The sequence below is a fragment of the Halichoerus grypus genome, chromosome 3 (assembly GCF_964656455.1).
Source record: "Halichoerus grypus chromosome 3, mHalGry1.hap1.1, whole genome shotgun sequence".
In the NCBI taxonomy this organism is placed as follows: domain Eukaryota; kingdom Metazoa; phylum Chordata; class Mammalia; order Carnivora; family Phocidae; genus Halichoerus; species Halichoerus grypus.
Window position 1 is genome coordinate 48762174 of NC_135714.1, and position 19061 is coordinate 48781234.

At 33.0% G+C, this 19061-nt stretch overlaps 1 protein-coding gene across 25 annotated transcripts in view; it reads left to right on the forward strand.

Moving 5' to 3' along the window:
* The window catches only part of ADGRL3 (adhesion G protein-coupled receptor L3), an 829369-nt gene that overhangs the window by 163215 nt on the left and 647093 nt on the right, over positions 1-19061 (forward strand). For all 25 annotated transcript variants that reach the window (XM_078068714.1, XM_078068715.1, XM_078068719.1 and 22 more), the window contains one exon: positions 7435-7503. The gene's annotated coding sequence lies outside the window, so the exon portion shown is untranslated. The remainder of the gene's footprint in view (positions 1-7434; positions 7504-19061) is intronic.

Genomic DNA, 19061 nt, shown 5'->3' on the forward strand with positions numbered 1-19061 from the left:
TCTCTCTCTGTCAAATAAATAAATAAAATCTTAAAAAACAAAACAAAACAAAACCCTGATAATTAAGGAGAGGATAATGTTTAAAGAAAAAGATCTTTTCATATATCAGAACTTTCATTTTTAGGCATTTTAAAAGTTCCTCATTTAAATTTTTAAAATGAAATGAAACAGAACAAGATTTAAGTAATGGGGTGGTTTTCAGTGTGTTCTACCAATAAATGATTATTTAAAAGTATAGAATGTAGGCATATTTTATTATAAATGAAAGTAGCTTGGTAACTCCTATTATTATAGAATTTGGAAACTATAATTAGGATGCAAATATGTGTAATTATAGGCACTTTTGAGGGGTAAATGCACAGATTAAATTGAATGATTGCTTTTTATGTTGATAACTTAAAAGCTGTTTCTCAAGCAGGGAAAGAAAAAAACTACATTGCTGAGGAAATAATCTTCCTGGACACCCGAGAGTCCTTAGGGTTAGAGTAGCAGGCTGCATAATCCTTACCCAGGAATAAGCTAAAGCATTGGTTGATTCAGTCCTAGGCTAAACTCAGAGAAAGAGGTATTTGTGGGTTTAAAAGCTTTGTGTTTGTTTTGGATACCTGGGAGAGAATAATGTCCTTGCCTTTTAGTATGTTTATAAGCTGAAGGCATATATCAGAAACAGATCCCTGGAAGAAATATCATTCAAGTGCACCACCTTAGCACATACCTGCTGGGATGAGAGTTTTGGGGTTATATATGCCATGGACTTCTGATGAACTGATGCATTAGGACATTGCCGTTCTGTGAGGGAAGAAACAGTCTCGGTGTAATTGAATTGCAAATGAAAGGAAATAAGTAAAAGGCCTAATCTTTTATTTTGATTTTAATAAATAAAAACTCTTTTCTATGAAGACAGGGTCTTTGTATATACTGCTCTAAAGCTTGATATTGCCCCGTGGCTGGTATATAGTAGACACCAATTAAGGGTTCTTCTTTTTTCCTTCCCTTTGCCTTCCTTATCCTGTCCTACCCTACTCTCTCCTATCCTGTCCAATATATTCTATGCTATCTTCTGCTCTCCTCTGTATGCAAGCAGGCAAACTGTCACCCTAATAATTTTTCCCTATCTTCCCTTAATTATGACTTCTTTTAATATTCATCAAAACAAAATGTAAGAGGTTCAATCTTTTACAAGTGAAAATGTTGTGTATAATATATTAAGTTTTCAAGATTATTTTGTGTTTTGGATTATCAGCAGTCCTTTTCCCCAATTAATAAACTATGAGTTTTCTATGTAGTATATATTTTTAATATCATAGATCTGTTGGCTATTCCAAAAAATACCAATTATGTTTTTCAGCAAAGGAGGGTTATGAGTAACTTATTCTAATTATCATGTTAAAGATGAAGATACTAAGGGTTAGAAAAGGTAAGGGATTTTTAATAACAGAATAAGTAGTGGGAATGTTTTCATTTTATAATTATCTTCTGGTCACACATTTTTTCCTTTCATTCTTCTCTTCTTTTTGCTTAATTTGCTCTTCTTTTCTTACTTTTCTTTCTTCTTAAGTGTTTAAGGCTATAAATTTACTTTTAAGCACAGCTTTAGCTGCATTCCATTAAATTATGATATGCTCTGCTTTAGTTTTCCTCAGTTGAAAAATATTTTCTAATTTATTTTCTAATTTCTTTGATACATGAGATATGTATAAATGTTTTTTTAATTTCCAAATATTTGGGGATTTCCAAAAAAAAATTAAATTTCATTCTGTTTTGGTCATACAGTCTACTTTTATGATTTCAATTCTTTTAAATTCATTAAGGTTTGTTTTATGACCTAAGAGTCTAGCTGGAAGTTGTGGGGTGAGAGAGTAGAATTTCCAGGCAAAAATACTACAGGATTCCCACTGCTCTTATTAAAAGTAGGATAATTTTTCTGGCATAAACCCTTAAATTGATTGGATGACTGGTCAGTTTCCATAGTCCTGAAATAGTTGTTATTGTCAATTTTGTCCAGTTTTACGTTGATAGAAAATTGCACCTGAGACACCCTCCTTTATACAATGGCTTACATTCTTGGGGGCTGAAAATGATCACATGTGGAAATTTGGCACATTGAGGACTAAACTTTGCACTCTTGATTTAAAATGCACCAGAAGTTTACAGACCTGTTTGTACCTAAAGTGTTGAGGCTAATTTCATGGAGAATGAGACCTTAGCATAACATTAGCATGGTATTCAAAGTATAAGTGTAGAGAACTGCACAGAACTGTTCTTGATACATTAACAAGCCACTCTATCTGGAATAATCAGTCTCAGGAGCCAGTCAGCAACCTCAACTTGCTGATGTGGAAATTCTGTCTGGTGGAGTAGAGTAGTGTCAAAAAATGTTCGTAATAGAAAATAATGTATTCATCCTAGAGGATCTTGAAAAACCAGACCCTGTGGAAAACAACATGGTGTTTTGTGTATTAATGAGCAGAAATCACCATGGGAAAAATGAGGTCTCAGGTTATTCTGGCAGCTGTTTGCAAGGGATATAGGAGTGGATAAAATGGTGCTATATGAATGAGAAGGTGCTATTCTTGCACCTTGCAATATTCCAAGTATGGGGCCAGTGGTGACAGCCTGAAGTGGCAGGAGGCCAGACTAAGTGTGAAATGCCTTGGGATCTTGTCTAAGCACCATCGCCTGATAACCATGATAATCTTTATCAGTTGCACCTTTCTAATCTGTAAAATTACTGGAAATAGAAATGAAAAACAAATTTGAATAGTCTGCTGAGGAAATAATGTGGTGGTACATGATAATGGTTATTGATATGGAATGAAAGTAGAAGGTATTTGAAGATAACTGGTAGATTGAGAAACTGAGAGGGGGTAGTTGGAAAAATGATTTGAACATCATAACTAAAGAGGTAACATTGGAAAACCTAGTTGAAGATGTGGAGATGGAACCTAGTTGAAGATGTGGAGATGGAATGTCATAATGCAGTTAATGTGTCTATTTATTGCGTTTTGACTCATATTTACTTATTTCACTTCCAAATAATTGGAAATGATAGATGGAAGGCTATATACTTCTTTTTACAGATAATAAAATTGTGGCACCTAATATTTAACTGTTTAGTTCTAAAAATGATTTAAGGACTCTCATAGACCAAAACAAAACAAAATATATTACCTTACAAATAGTTCACTAATTCACTGTATTTTTAAAAAATCTCAGTTTTCACTTATCTTTTAAAAAAAAAAAACATAGCTGTCATCTTAGGCTGCAAAACATCTTTTAACTGACACTAGAATGATCTTTATTTTATTTTATTTTTATTTATTTATTTTTTAAAGATTTTATTTATTTGTCAGAGAGAGAGAGAGAGAGAGAGAGAGAGCACAAGCAGGGGGAGCAGCAGGCTTCCTGCTGAGCGAGGAGCCCGATGTGGGACTCGATCCCAGACCTCAGGATCATGATCTGAGCCGAAGGCAGACCCTTAATCAACTGAGCTACCCAGGCATCCCTAGAATGATCTTTTTAAAGTATGTTTGTACAAATTAATTCTTCATTGCTTCCTGAACCTTTATTGGAAAGTTCAGTAGGAGATGTAACATAAATATAATTAATGCCTCACAGACCAAGACAATAAAATATATTTTCATCTTAATTCCAGACTAATTTTTACTTTGATTTCCTGGCATCTCATTTAAATATTAGAATGCCAAGGTGCCTTCAAAAAATAATCAGTGTTACAAAATTCTGAGATGATTATTCCCGAAAGAATTCATTTACAGAAAATTACTGTTTATCATTATAAACATCCTCTTTTCAAATATGGGCAGTGATAGTCAATATAATGCTGTTTGAGAAGCTGGAGGGTATAGACTGAATTTGGATTACTTGTATTCACATTCTGGCTTTGCCGCTCAATGTCTCAGAATATTTATTTGTAAAATAAACAAGGTAATGTTCATACTAACCTCAGAGGAATTTTATAAGGTAAAATGAGAATATAAAGTCCTTAAAACCTTAAAAAATTTAAGGTTAATGGGAATATAAAATATTCAAAAATATGAAGTGTTTAACATTTAAAAATAATACAAAAAGTCTCTGAAGAATATAGTCAGTTTCTTTCTCTCCCTTTCATTCTTTTCTCACCCCTCAACCACAAGGTAAGGATAAACTCTGTGAATGCTGTTTTTGTCTGTTTAGTTCACTCCTGAATCCATAGCACCTAGAACTGTGCCTGGGCACAGAGTATATATTTGGTGAATGAATGAATGAATGTTGCTCTACTTTTTAAACTTGCTGTCTCATGATTAGAAAATTTGTTTTGAACATTTTTCTTTATTATGTATTCCCTTTTTTTAGTTGGTGAATCAAATCTTATAATTTTATTTTCCATTTTTGCTGTCTTATATATCTGCTTGTTTACAAGGTTTTTTCTAAAGGATGGATAAATTTAACTTTTAATTTTTAATTAAAGCAATCTAGTATTCAGGTATTTCCATCTGATTTGCAAAGCGTAGCAATAACTGCTAGTGAATTTCTTTTTATGTCACTTTTGAATGGTGCTGAAAATATGAAGATATAAACACACCAAATTTTCTATCCTTTCTGAGTGTTTCCTTCGAAATAGTCAAATTATTCAAATAATTATTCTAATAGCTCCTTTTAACAATCCCTTTTAGAGCAAGTTTACTAATAGGAAAAGAAATTCAGGCTAACACTTTATGCTAATAGAAGAGTATCACTTGATATGATACCTTTTCTTCCCTTCTGTTTGGTTTTCAATTCCCTTTAGCCAGGTATTCCCCTTTTCCTTCTCTGTGATTTACCTCTGACCTGGTCTCCTTCCACTTAGAAAGCTGTGACCCTGTGTAAGCTTGTTCTTCTGTCTGACTTGTCGGCTTTCTGAGTTGTCTACTAACTCTGAAGTGCCTGAAGGGGCAATAATTGGATGAAGCGTTGAGACACTGAATAGCCAAATTGTAAATTGAAGATTCTCTGATCTTCTGAGCAAAAGGAAAATGGACCTATAAAGATAGTTATGCTAACAAACTCAAAGACACATAATGGTGCATTTTTGTTCTTGGTCTCAATTTATGTGAGACCAACACAGACAGTTTCCAATAAATACTTAAAAATTTTTTTAAACTAAAAAAATGTTTTGTTTACCCAGTCAGCATTTTTGAGGTCCTGTTAAATGCTTGGTTCTTTAGGGCGGGGTGATACCAACTGAAGAAGTAGTCACAGTCTCTGTTCTGAAGCAATTCACATTACAATGTATGGGTTCAGCCGTATAGAAGAATATACACAAGGGTATGGGAGCATCAGGGAACATAGGATTGGTTCTGTCTGTGGGGTAGTCTGTTTGGTGCTGTTAGGGAGAACTTTGTGGAATAAGTCATGTTTAGATATCAGAATTTATTTCCTAATTGGGAGAAACAAAATCTACCGAGTGAGGATAATTCTAGGAGAGCCTGTGCTATCATTACCCATGATTGTTCAGACATGTAAAATATTTGTAAGATTGGATGGGCTTATTCTTCAAAAACTGGGAAACAATACCTTATGTGTACAGCCAAGAGATTGCCAAAAAACTGCTCTCAATTGCCTGTTCAAGTAGTCAGGCATACCATTCAGATATGGAATGGATTGCTCTTGTGGTACAAAACCTCACTAATTGAGCAAATATGGGTGGCTACTCACTAGGAAAAATATAGTTTAAAAAACTCAAACAAAATATAATGCTTTTATTAGTGAATATTTTTACACTAATTTGTTTTCATATATATCTGATGGTAATCAGTAGTGATTCTATAAAGGAGAACTTAATTTTAATTTTATGCTAATGAGTTTCTGCATATATCTAATTCCTTGTCCATTTGGGGACAAGATTATAGAATAGATACTAGATTTTGTCATTGTTTTGGCACATATATGATTACTTAACGTTTTGCTAATAGCATACTACTACGAATAGCGTAATAAATACCAAGTATCATAATAATTAACTAATGCAGCTGATGCTCCTATAAAGCACTTAAATAGACTCACTACTTTTTTAAACTTTCTAGTTTAGAACCTGATATGACCAGTGCAGAGCCAAATCCCAAAGAAACTTCTTTGAAGGATATTACTCTTTTTTTTCCCCCTTTTTGGTAAAATGTCTGACATGTTGATATTAGTTTAATAATAAAAGAAATAGAAAATATTATGGCAATTTAAAGAAAATGAAGACTAGCAATCATCCCTGTAAATATACCACTTAAGTAAACTCTTTGTTTATTTCTTTCTATTATATTTTTCCTATTATTTTTAAAATATGAATTTGTTTAAATTATTGTAATCATGGTCTCTATGTACATAAATACACAGAGAGCATATTTGTATATATGATTAAGTGGCAAGATATATATTAAGGTGTTTCTTAATTTTTTTTTCCACAGCAGTTCTTTTTTTTATTTTTGATTTTTTTATTGTTATGTTAATCACCATACATTACATCATTAGTTTTTGATGTAGTGTTCCATGATTCATTGTTTGCGTATAACACCCAGTGCTCCACGCAGTATGTGCCCTCTTTGATACCCATCACCAGGCTAACACAGCAGTTCTAATGGTAAAAGTGATTAAACACATCCCAGGATCTTATTAGAAGTATCTGTTGCAGGGGCTCCTGGGTGGCACAGTGAGTTAAGTGTTGGACTCTTGATTTCGGCTCAGGTCATGATCTCATGGTCCTGGGATTGAGCCTGGAGTCGGGAGGCCGTCCCCGCCCTCAGCGGGGAGTCTGCTTGAGGATACTCTCCCTCAGCCTCTGCCCCTCCCCCTGCCCATGCGTGTGCTCTCTTTCTTGCTCTCTCTCTCTCTCCAAAATAAATACTTAAATCTTTTAAAAAATAAATAAAAGAAGATGTAAGTTTTTAAAATAAGTTCTATGAGCTCTAAGAAATTTTCTGGTTTCTAGCAATGGACACTTTTTTTTTTTTTTTTAAGATTTATTAATTTGAGAGAGAGAGAGCATGAGCAGGAAGAGCAGAGGGAGACAGAAACAATCTCAAGCAGACTCCCCACTGAGCACAGAGCCAGTCCTGGGGCTTGATCCCAGGACCCTGAGATCATGACCTGACTGAAATCAAGAGTCAGTCGCTTAACCCAGTGAACCACCCAGGCGTCCCTTGCATCTTTTTTAAATTAGGAAGATATTTAAATTCCCATATCTAATTATTCCCAGTGAGTGATACAGTAAATTAGATGGTTGAAGATGTGTCAGAGGTAAATAGAATTTCATTTTTTATACCATGGTTCTGCTGCTATACCCCAAGCATTGTGGGAAAAAAGGCACTTGACCAATAAAAAGAAATAAATGAGTATACCCAAAAAGTCCTAAAAGTATAACCATAAAGTATTATTTTTTTCTCATCATCTAATGTATTTTTTTTACAGAAATGTTTAAATGTTCAGTCAATCGGAGGAAAAGAACATGGACTTTTAGCTACTGAAGAGCAAATTAAGGTAACTATTAGATAATTTTTGCCAATCATAATTGTTAGTAATTTCAAAGTGTATTTAATATGTTTCCATTCAAGTTAGTATATGTTTTTATGAGGATCATATTGAAAATTGTTTAATGAGTTACTTAAATGGAATTTTGTATATTTTTGGGAAAATAAAATTGACATTTCTTGTGGACAAATAAATTTACATACTTAAATTTACATATTTGTCTACAAGAATTGTCAATTTTATTTTCCCAAAAATATACAGAATTCCATTTAAGGAGGTATACTCTAGGTAGATGAACAATAAATGTGTTATTAACAATAATTTACATTCCACATATTAATAACATAAATGATTTGCATCTTCTTCAGCAAATCATTTGAAGGCAAGTAGGTCTTTATATTAATCAACCAACAGTAAAATTGGAATTTCCTATGTTCTTGAAGTTACCATGTTAATTTCTGTCAAGTGACTTTGTAATATCTAGAATATACATTATTATAAATATACAGCTTAAAAGTAGAAGTACCAATTTTCTTATTCACATTAAATCATGTTCATTTAATTTTGAGTTGTTGATTTAATGGTATGTATTATAAATTATTATAAATCTATTTTAAAAGATTCTGTACTTTTTACTTGAAGAGTACTGAGTAATTTAAGACTATAAAAATATTGCACTCACCTTTGTAGGCAATAAAATTTCCAATTGATATTCCTTCTTTTAGATATTTTTGCCTTAATTTCTTTGCCACTGCTTTCTTCAGCACATTCATTCACATAGGCAAACGTTGTTTCCTATTTCCCACAGTAGATATGATTGAATCTACTTTATATGTATTTACTAGCTTATGTATACATTAACATATAAATTTTGCAGACGTTCTTTTACTATGTTGAATATGAAATGGATTTTTGGTACTTAGTGATATAAATTAGTTAAATAAACAAAAACAGCCTGATTCAATTGTCTTTTTCAAAAAATTCAGCCATGCAAGGCTGAGATATGCTTGCTCTGGAGAAGTTAAATGCTGGTGGGAAAGATATGAAACTCTATAGAAATTACTGTATACATTTTATAAGAGTCACTGGCCAACTGTTAAGGAAACAAAAGTGGGAGCAAGTAACTTTTGCTGGAGGCTCTTGAAATCTTCATAGAAGTTAATGAAATTCACTGAGGGGCTGTTGAGGCAGAGAAGGTGAGGTCATGCATTCCAAGCTAACAGAAGAGCTTATGAAAGGGTACACAAAGGAACAAGGAATGGCCATTGAAAGATTGATATTTCTAATGTTGCTGAAGGATTACTCATGCAGTGGGACAGTGTTAGGAGATGAATCTGGAAAAGTAGGTTTGGAGCAGCCCATGCAAGTATCATGTTTGCTGGACTAGAGCTTAATTTTCCAGCTAAGATGTGTCCAGAGTGCTTAAGGGTATTTGTAGGGTTGTGGGAAGAAAATTTCAGAACCTCTCCTTGATACTCATTTTCATCACAAAATATAGGGAGGAATTAAGACCTTATAATATTTAACATAATGACTGCTACAAGCACCCAAATATGAAGTTTTTAGAGGATTCATGGGGGTTTTTACAGTGTTAAATGATTAACAGTGTTTGTTCCATTGTTTTTTAATTGTGATATAATTTTTATACCATTCATCCACTCTTTTAAAAAGTATACAATTTAGTATTTTTTGGTATATTCACAAAGTTGTGTAACATCACTATTATCTAATCCAGAACATTTTTATCTAGATTATACCCATGAGCATTTACTCACTTTTGCCTCTTTGCCCTGTTCCCTGGCTACAGCTAATATACTTTCAGCTTCTACGGATTTACCATAAAAAATGGAATCATACAATACGTGGCTTTTTGTACCTACCCTCTTCACAGTGTTGTCGAGTTTTACCCTTGTTCTGTGAATCAGGACATAATTCTTTTATGTCTGAATAATATTCCACTTTATGGACATACCACATTTTGTTTATCCATTTATTAGTTGATGGACATTGGGGTTTTTTTAATACTTTTCATCTATTATGAATAATGGATGCTATGAACGTTTATGTACAAGTTTTTATGTAAGCATATGTATTCATTTCTCTTGGATATATACCGGTGGTAGAATATATGGTAACTGAATATTTTACCTTTTTAGGAACTAACAAACTGCTTTCCAAAGGGGCTGCACCATTTCACATTCTCACCAGACATGTGTCTTGGTTTCACCCTATCCTTGCCAAAAGTTATTGGAATTTTGATTATAGCCATCCTAATGGAAGTCAGGTTGTATCTCACAGGATTTTGATGGCAGTGATTGTTTTTAAGAATATTTTAGTGTACTGATATTACATGAGTTTGGATAAGTGCATTAACTGAATTAATGTCAATTTTTAACTAGACTACTCATAGTTAGACAATTGATTTTAGAAGTGTTAAATAAAGATTACAAATTGAAGAGCATTTGATTACTACATGCCCAAATAAATAACAACAACAGCAACAAAAAATGGTGGGGCGCCTGGGTGGCTCGGTTGGTTAAGCATCTGATTCTTGATTTTGGCTCAGGTCATGATCTCAGAGTCATGAAATTGAGCCCTACATCGTGCTCTGTGCTCAGCACGGAGTCAGTTTAAGATTCATTCCCTCTCCCTCTGCCCCTTCCCCACCTGCTTGCACTCTCCCTCTCACTCTCTCTCCAAAAAAGAAAATAAATAAATTAAAAAATAACAAAAAATGGCAGAGCTGATATTTTCTTTACTTGTATTATGGGATATTTTTTTCTGATTTATTATTTAATGTACCCCACATTAATAATCTATTTAGAGTTATTACAGATAGCTAAAAACTAAAATAATCAAGAAGACTATAAAATAGGGATTGGTCTCTTATAAGTGATTAAACTTGTCCTAAGAACAAATTTTGTCTTGACTATAAGTTAATGGTAGAACACAGCAACATGCATACAAGACTTAATAACATCTGGAGCACAAATAACCAGGTTTTTTAGCAGTTTTAAAGTCATGTTCAATCTAGTCATTTACAAAGTTTCACTCAACTTTGATAGATGTTTATTAGAAGCCTTATTTGAGATTTCCTGCAGAGGAGGAATAAAATCATTGGAGAAAGCCTAGAACTTTCTGCTGTGTTCAAAATGGCTAAAATCACACATGAAAAATTATATGGCAACAATAAAAATGTATTACTTTCTCAGTAAATACTATTGGAAGATGATCTTAAAAATACTGCTCTTATCAAAAAAGTATTCAAACAAATTATGTTGCATGAAAGATTCACTTTATTTTTCTTTAAGATTTTATTTATTTATTTGACAGAGAAAAAGAGAGAGAGAGCACAAGCAGGGGGGAGTGGGAGAGGGAGAAGCAGGCTCCCTGCTCAGCAGGGAGCCAGGTGCGGGGCTCCATCCCAGGATCCTGGGTTCATGACCTGAGCCGAAGGCAGATGCTTAACCGACTGAGCCACCCAGGTGTCCCTGAAAGATTTACTTTAAACTTTGTGTATTTCCATATCAATTTATGTAAATTTATATTTGCTAGATTTTTAAAAAAAATCAGGATTATTTATGCATAATTCATATATAGTAAAATCACTCTTTTTAATGCCCAATTCTGTTTTGACAAACACATAAGGCTGTGTAAGTACCACCAAAATCAAGATAGAGAATATATCTGCCATCCCTGGAAGTTCCCACTTCCCATCACTATAGCCCTGAGAACCTCTAGCTTCATTCTATTTTAGTAATGAAATATAAAACCAGTCCTGAGAGAAAGCAGAGCAAAGAGGTCAAGTTTTAGAGACAGACACTATATATGACCTTGGAGGTGTTGCTTATCCTCTCTGGACTTCTATTTCCTTATTTTTAATATGGGGTTAATAAAATTATGTACTGTATATCATTTAAAATAGAGCTACGCATAAGTAAGCACTTAGAAACACTAAGTGCTTGGTAAAATAAACTATAATTTTTTGAACCTCAAAGGAAGGATGTACTGGAGAAAATACATTTTCCACAGTAAATGACTTCTGAATGGATTTTTATCCATTAAAAATATCCATCCAATAAAAAATATTTTATCCATTCAATAAACAATAATTTATTTATTTATTTGACACAGAGAGAGAGAAAGTGCACAAGCTGGGGAAGGGGTAGAGGGAAAAAGAAGAGAATCTCAAGCAGACTCCATGTTGAGCACGGAGTCTGACATGGGGCTCGATTTCACCACTCTGAGATCATGACCTGAGCCATAATTAAGAGTCAGATGCTTAACTGACTGAGCCACCCAGGTGTACCTCTTTGAATGGATTTAACCACAAAATGTCAAATCAAAGTTTTCAAAATAATTAAAAATAAATAAAGTAATAAATAACAATAAGGACCTTTCATAAATGTCACTTTCAGAAAGCTTTTGCTTAATAGCTCTATTCTTCTGATTCCTTGGGCATAAATCCTTGGAGTGAATCTTGAATTTTCTTTTGTACACGTTGCACATCCATCAGCACATACTATCTGACCACTTCTGAACATCTCCTTGGCTATTATCTTGATCCAGATCACAGTCCCCTGTTGCCTAAAGAATTACAATAGCCTTCACTTTTCCTTGCTACATCATTTTCCCTGTACATCACTCAAGCCTGTTCCATTTTCAGTCTCCTCTGCATTCCAGCTATCCTGGCTTCATTGCCATTTGCTGAACACACTAGCCCGTTCTACTTGGGATCCTTAGCCTTTTGGTTCCTCACCCAATCACCATTCTCTCCATGCTTATTTCCTAGGCTTTAAATCTCCTTTTCTCATGGCAGCCTTCCCTCAACATCATCTTTAAAATTGAAATTGCCAGGGGGTACCCCTCTGCATTCCTCTCCTGTTTATTTTTCTCCTGACATATTATCACAGTACACACAATTTTGTTTATTGTTTCTTCCCATTAATTAATATATTCTAAATATTTTCTCTTTATAGCACCCTTTTAGTTTCTATTTTTAAGTGTCTTTTATATTGGACAACAGACCTTGATCATGGATATTAGAAAGGTTTGGGTATTAGAAAGGTAGACAATGTGGGTGACTGCAGCTACAGGCAGGAGGATTATCTGGGAAATATATGAAATAACTCAGGTAAGGTGATGAAGACTTGGTTTAAGGCAACAACCCTGGGGATTGAGTGGTAGTAATACCTTTGAGACTATTTAGCAGGTAAATTTATAGGTCTTGGTTGACTGACTGCATTTTAGTAGTGGGGGTTGAAGTCTCAGTAGGACGAGACTGAGGTTTGAAATGGCAACCCAATGGCTGGTGGCACCATTTACTCAGCTTTACAGAGCAGGGTTCTTTCTTTGTGTGTGTTTTTTTAACAATAATAATAATTAATGGTTTTTTTACAGAAATAACATCCACAGCTAGGTGTTAATTTTTATCTCTAGATAGGAGTGATTTCTACTAATATAACACCTTGAACCAAGAATCATTAATTGTCTCATTTTTTTACCATTTGTTCATAGAAAGTAAAAAAAAAAATTTTTTTTGGTTTGCTATGAAATTACATTTTCTAATTAATTTCAAAACCAGTCAGAAAGTACAGGATATAAAAACTGGCCATGGGCAGAGTAAAAGCACATTAATTATTCAGACAGTCATCCCTGCTTATTCCATTCTTGGAGATATAGTGGCTGTCAGAATCTGTCAGCTGTAGAGTTAGTGCCCTTCAAAATTTACATGCATAAATGGTGACCTTTGGAAAATTTGCATAAAGATAAGTCTGGCATTCAAATGATAGCTGCCAGTCAGTTGAGCAAAGCAAAAGTTGTCAACCACTACTTAAACCACAGAATGGGCCATGAAGCAGTAAACAAAAAATGGAGTACATACAAAGCAACAAGTAGGACTTTTTTCACCAAAAATGAAAATAAAACTTTTTAAAAAGATTTTATTTATTTATTTGAGAGAGAGCGTGAGCATGAATGGGGTGAGGGGCAAAGGGAGAAGCAGGCTCTCCACTGAGCAGGGAGCCTGATGCGGGGCTCCATCCCTGGACTCTGGGATCATGACGCTAGCCGAAGGCAGATGCTAAACTGACTGAGCCACCCAGGGGCCCCAAACCTTTTTAATAGAGTTTTAAAAGGCTAAATGAGTTATAACAAATAACTTAATATCTTTGGATCAGTATTTCCAGTAAACATAGTTTTATTCACTAAACATTTTTGTTAAAACTTTTATATCTTAAAAGTACTTAATTAAGTTTTAATCATTTAAAAATGTTAGATTTTACATTGTAAAACTGAAGCATACTCATAGAAAATTTAGAAAATATTGCAAAGAGAGAATATTAGTATTACCTATAGTCCCATACCCAGAGGAAACCATGGTCAATATTTTAGTGTATATTCATAGTTATCTTTTAAATAAACAAATATACATACACGTATATGAGGATAAAAAACATGTTTAACTACCTTTTTAATGTCATCTTACTACATTTTGCTTATCATAAGTACTACTGAGATACATATTTATGTAAATCTTTTTGTTTAATATAAGTGATTATTCCCTCAAATAGATTTTTCATAGTAGAATTACTAAGTCCTAGGGTATGACTCTTTTTTTTAAGGCTTTTGATATGTTTGGTTAAAATTTCCTTTCAACTTCTACTTTTATAAGATGTCAGTTTACTTGTATCCTCATCTTCTTCCTTTAATTAGTTTTAAATGTTGTATTTTAAATGTCTGATAAAAGCTTGACATTTAGGAAATTAAAACCTATGTAAGGCAGAAAAATAATTATGAATTAAAAATTCATTTTTTTCTTTGATTATTGTTATAAATTTCAGTTTCTATATAAAGTACCATCTCATCACTTACCTCACCCATCAGCCTAAACCTAAAACATTTACATTTCAGAACAGTGCTGAATACCTAAAACCAAAGGAAAAAGTAGTACAAACAAAATTTTAAAACTTTGAGCATTTAAAATAATTATACATAAATTGTGTGATAAGAGAGACTGGCGATCAGAGCAAACAAAATTCATTCTTCATCTCCTGTCTTTTTTTTTTTGTAGTCTCTGCCTGTTTTAAACACCATGCCTTTTCCTGCTGTGGTAAACAAAGTAGTGACCACCGTAATTTTGGAATGCAAACAGAACTCCTTCAGTTTTTTCATCTTGAAATACCTGAACATGTTCTTTAATTCAGTACTTTAAAGATAAAACAAAAAGACTAGTTGAGAATGAATAGCATGGTGTATATACAGCTTTTTACTTCTGTAGTTAACCTTGAATATGGGTGATATGTGAAAAGTACTAGTCCAGTCAAATCTCTAAGAGGATTGTGATGTTCATGTTCTGTTATTTCCTATTTTTTTATGAATAAACCCTGAATTAGGAGTGGCCTGGACAGAATCTTGTGTTCTGATCCTTGTACTTTACCAGATTTTCATCTAAAACTGTTTACCACTGCCATTAATACATGGTAGTGAAAAAATATTATGGTGGTTCAAAAAAATCGCTCATTTCTGCCTGAATCAGGGATGCTATATTGAAAAGAGAGATCTGCTCTATGGTATAAATATTTATAGATTGGGATTTTGTGCCACAGCTAAAAGCTAAAAAACATTTCATTATTAGCTATTTACTTTTTTATTTTTCAGGAGAATGATTTGTTTATGATTTTTTAAATTAGGCATATACATTTAAAACTTTTTATTGAGTACATGTTTAAAATTAACCATTGTAAATATGTGAGGAATTTTAACAAATGTATATACATATGCAACCATGTCTGTTATTTATCTGTATACCAGTCTCTCCAGCTGTCTATCTATGCTTATAGGTTTTTGTTTGTTTTGTATTCTGTGTGCAATTCTTTGAGATTTAAAACTTGTATAGAATTGTGTTTTCATCACTATAAGTCAGTTGCAATATAGTTTTATAACCTAAAAATTTTCTTGTGCTGTCCCTTTGTAGTCATTCCCTGCTTCCATCTGTAACCCCTAGCAACTGCTAATCTGTTCTTTATTCCATAATACTTCAGTCCATATTTTTAGCTTTTTTGGAATGTCATGTAAGTGAATCATACAGTGAGTAGTCTTTTAAGACTGCTTTCACTTTTCATAATGCCTTTGAGATTCATCCTTGTTTTTTGAGTGTATCAATAATTTATTTCTTTTTTATGGCTGGGCAGTATTCTACTATATGGATGTCTCACAGTTCCTTTATCCACCTGTTGAAGAACATTTGGATTGTTTCTAGTTTTTGGTGAAAATAATGTTACTATAAACATTCATATTTTGTGTGTGTATGTGTGTATACAAATTTTCATTTCTCTGAGGTAAATACCTAAGAGTTGGATTGCTGGGTCACCTGGTTAAGTGCATATACATGATTTTTAAATTATTTCTGTGTTTTATTTTGTCTTACTGGATTTTGTTCCTGTTTCTATCTTATTTCTATTTTAAGTGCTATTGTTATTACTTAAATTGGTGGTGTACAGAAATTTGTCTTCTTCTAGTGCTAAGTTATTAATTTTTTTAATACTAGTTTATATTATCCAAGTGGAAAATACTGCTTTTAAGATTTTTCCTTCCATGATATTTTTTACTTTTCTTTAGGAGTGTGTCTTGTTTTCTTTAGTAAATTATCCTAAAGCAACTAACCACAAAAAACTAAAGCTTAACTTTTTCTGCACTGGATGCAATATTCAACTGTTTTATTCTAACTAAAACTTATGTGCTTTTTACATAGAAAAGACCCTCATGAGAAAATAGTTTATAGTAAGTAATAACAAATTTGGTCATCTGGGGTTGAAGACCCAGCAGATTAGTAGTACCAAATTATACAAGAATAGCAATACTAAAAACTAACCATGAATTTTGACATTGTGTATTAAGGGTTGAGACCACATAACCACTAAAAGTCATTCATAAAAATTTTAGTAAATATAGCAGGCTGGATAATTATATGTCAGAGCATAGTTTCTGTATGTATCTAAGAGCCTTTGAGTTATACACGTTTTACAATTGTGGTTCCTATTAGGAAGAACTCTGGATCAGGTTACCTTTACTCTAGGCCTGGTCTTGCCATTAACTTGCTATGAGACCCAGGGAACATCATATAACCTCTCTGGATTGTAGTATTCTCATTTGTCCAATTAGTGAGGGCAGCACTAGATTATCCATAAATGACCTTCTTGCTTTAAAAAAATAGGATGCTGCAATTCTGTGATGATCTTGGATCATTGAGAAGAAAAAGTTAGTTTGTATGTATGTTTAATATACTTTGTCAGAAGGCAAGGATACATACAATACATTTTTAAAAACTTCAAAAAGTATGTACAGTTTAAAAAACAGTTTTGGTGTGTGTGTTTTAAAAGATTTTATTTATTTATTTGAGAGAGAGAGAGCGAGAGAGAGAGAGCATGAGCAGAAGGAGAGGGAGAATCAGACTCCACGCTGAGTGGGGAGCTGGACACAGAGCTTGATCCCAGGACCCCGGGATCATGACCTGAGCCGAAGGCAGAACCGATTGAGCTACCCAGGTGCCCCCAGATTTGGTGTCTTGAAAAAAATCCAATAAGTATTCCAGAAAGCTTGAATATTATAGAATTATTAATTTCCCTGTTTTTCAAAATTTTAATAATTTAAAAAATTCTGGATTTTGTTTTATATTAAGTAAATATGAGTAAATGTAAATTCATATTCTTATTTTTTAGAATTACATGATTGTGTTGAGAATTGTATTTGAAATTCTCGAATTTCTAAAAAAGTGTCAATAGAAATTTGATTATTGCCTCCCTTAATTATGAAACATAGGCTTCAGAATAAATTCTCAATCTTTTCTGAGTAAATATGCATTTTCTGAAATAAAGCTTAAATACTCAAAAGAAGGGGAGACTGATATTAAAATATCATCTTTGGTTGCATATGCTTAGTGCAGAAAAACTACTACTTCATGAAGTAACATATTTCAAAGGCTAAGGAATGTCATAAATCTTGAAGAGGAATGAAGATTAAAACACATTAATTTTAATTTCTTTTTAAAGTCATTTATTTAGTACGTAGTATATTAGTATCTGCTGCATATAAGACCTCTGCTGTATTCTGGAGTGATAATGCTGTCCTAACCTAAAGAAAATCAGAAGTCTAGCTGAGGATACAGAAACATGTACAACTAGCTACATTACAATATGCTAAGTACTATAGTAAAGCATGAGAAGAGGAAGTAATTAATTCTGAATAAAAGGCCTTGGGAAAGCTTTGCAGAACTGGTTGCATATGAGAGGATTTTATTACTGAGAACAGAGAATGGGCATTCTAAGAGAATGGTCATGACAATGCCAGAATACTCATTAGAGACTAAGGAATATTCTGTTCTGGAGGATTATAATTTTCCAGAGTGATAGAATATTAGGTAAAGATACTTAAGAGGAAATTGAAGGATGTAGGAAGAGACCCTTTTTATATTATTATATATTTAGTAGAGACCTAATTGTAAAGTATTATTGGGATACTGTTGTTTTAAAGAGCAACAGGTCTTGGAAGTGTGAGAGATGCATTAAAGGTGGGGTAAAACAATTAGATAAAAAAAACATTGCATGGAGGCTACAACGACAGGTACAGTATTCTGTAAACTGTTGGCAAATAGCTGAGGTCTCAGCACTGATGAAAGTTCAAATGATGAACTCCCTTCACTGCACTTTTATAGAAACCTTTGAAATATATACCTTTAGAATTTATTCAGCCCAGGGGAACCACATTTTTTCCTTCTTTAAAACATAAATTTTACACTTAAATAAAACTTTCTTTTATATCTTTCCAATCCATGTAATATATAGTATATACATTTTTTTCTTGAGTCCTAAAATGTGTTAGTGGAAGAGAATTTAATTGCTTAAGGAAAAAAAAAGAAACAAATAAATTGGATTTCTTGGTTTGGCTTAGTGCTGCCTTCAATGTTCTGAGGACAATAATGCAATTAGCTAAAATGTTTATCCACAAAATTTAATTCCTGGGGAGTAACTTCTCAAATTGCCTCTTACAGGTGTAATGGAAGCAAGCAGTTTGCTGGCTTTGTTGCCAAAAATTGTGAATGACTAGATTTTTATAAAACTTGGTGGTGATGCATGTGTAATCATATAAACTCTCCATTGTAAATTTGAAGAAACTGAATTTTATAGACAAACACTTCTTGTTATATTGTGTCTCAGAGTTCTCAGCCATGAGTGGAGAAATCTTTGGTATTAACTCTTTCACACATTAAGGTTTTAATAGATTTCTTTTTCATTTCAATTTAATTTCATTCCTGATTAAATGCACTGAATTAGCAGTATTTTTTGATTGTTTATGAATAATCTATTGATAAATATTTGAAAATGAAGGTTTGACATTTATTCTCAGCATATATAAATATCCAAAGAAAATGAATGCTTCTTATCACTATACATTTATCAGTAAATATTGTACAGTGATTCTCTCTGATACCGCCTTTGAAAAGAATTGATAATAGGAAAAGAGCAGAAGAAGTGTGTTATAAAAGCTGAGTATATAGCTTCTGAAAAATT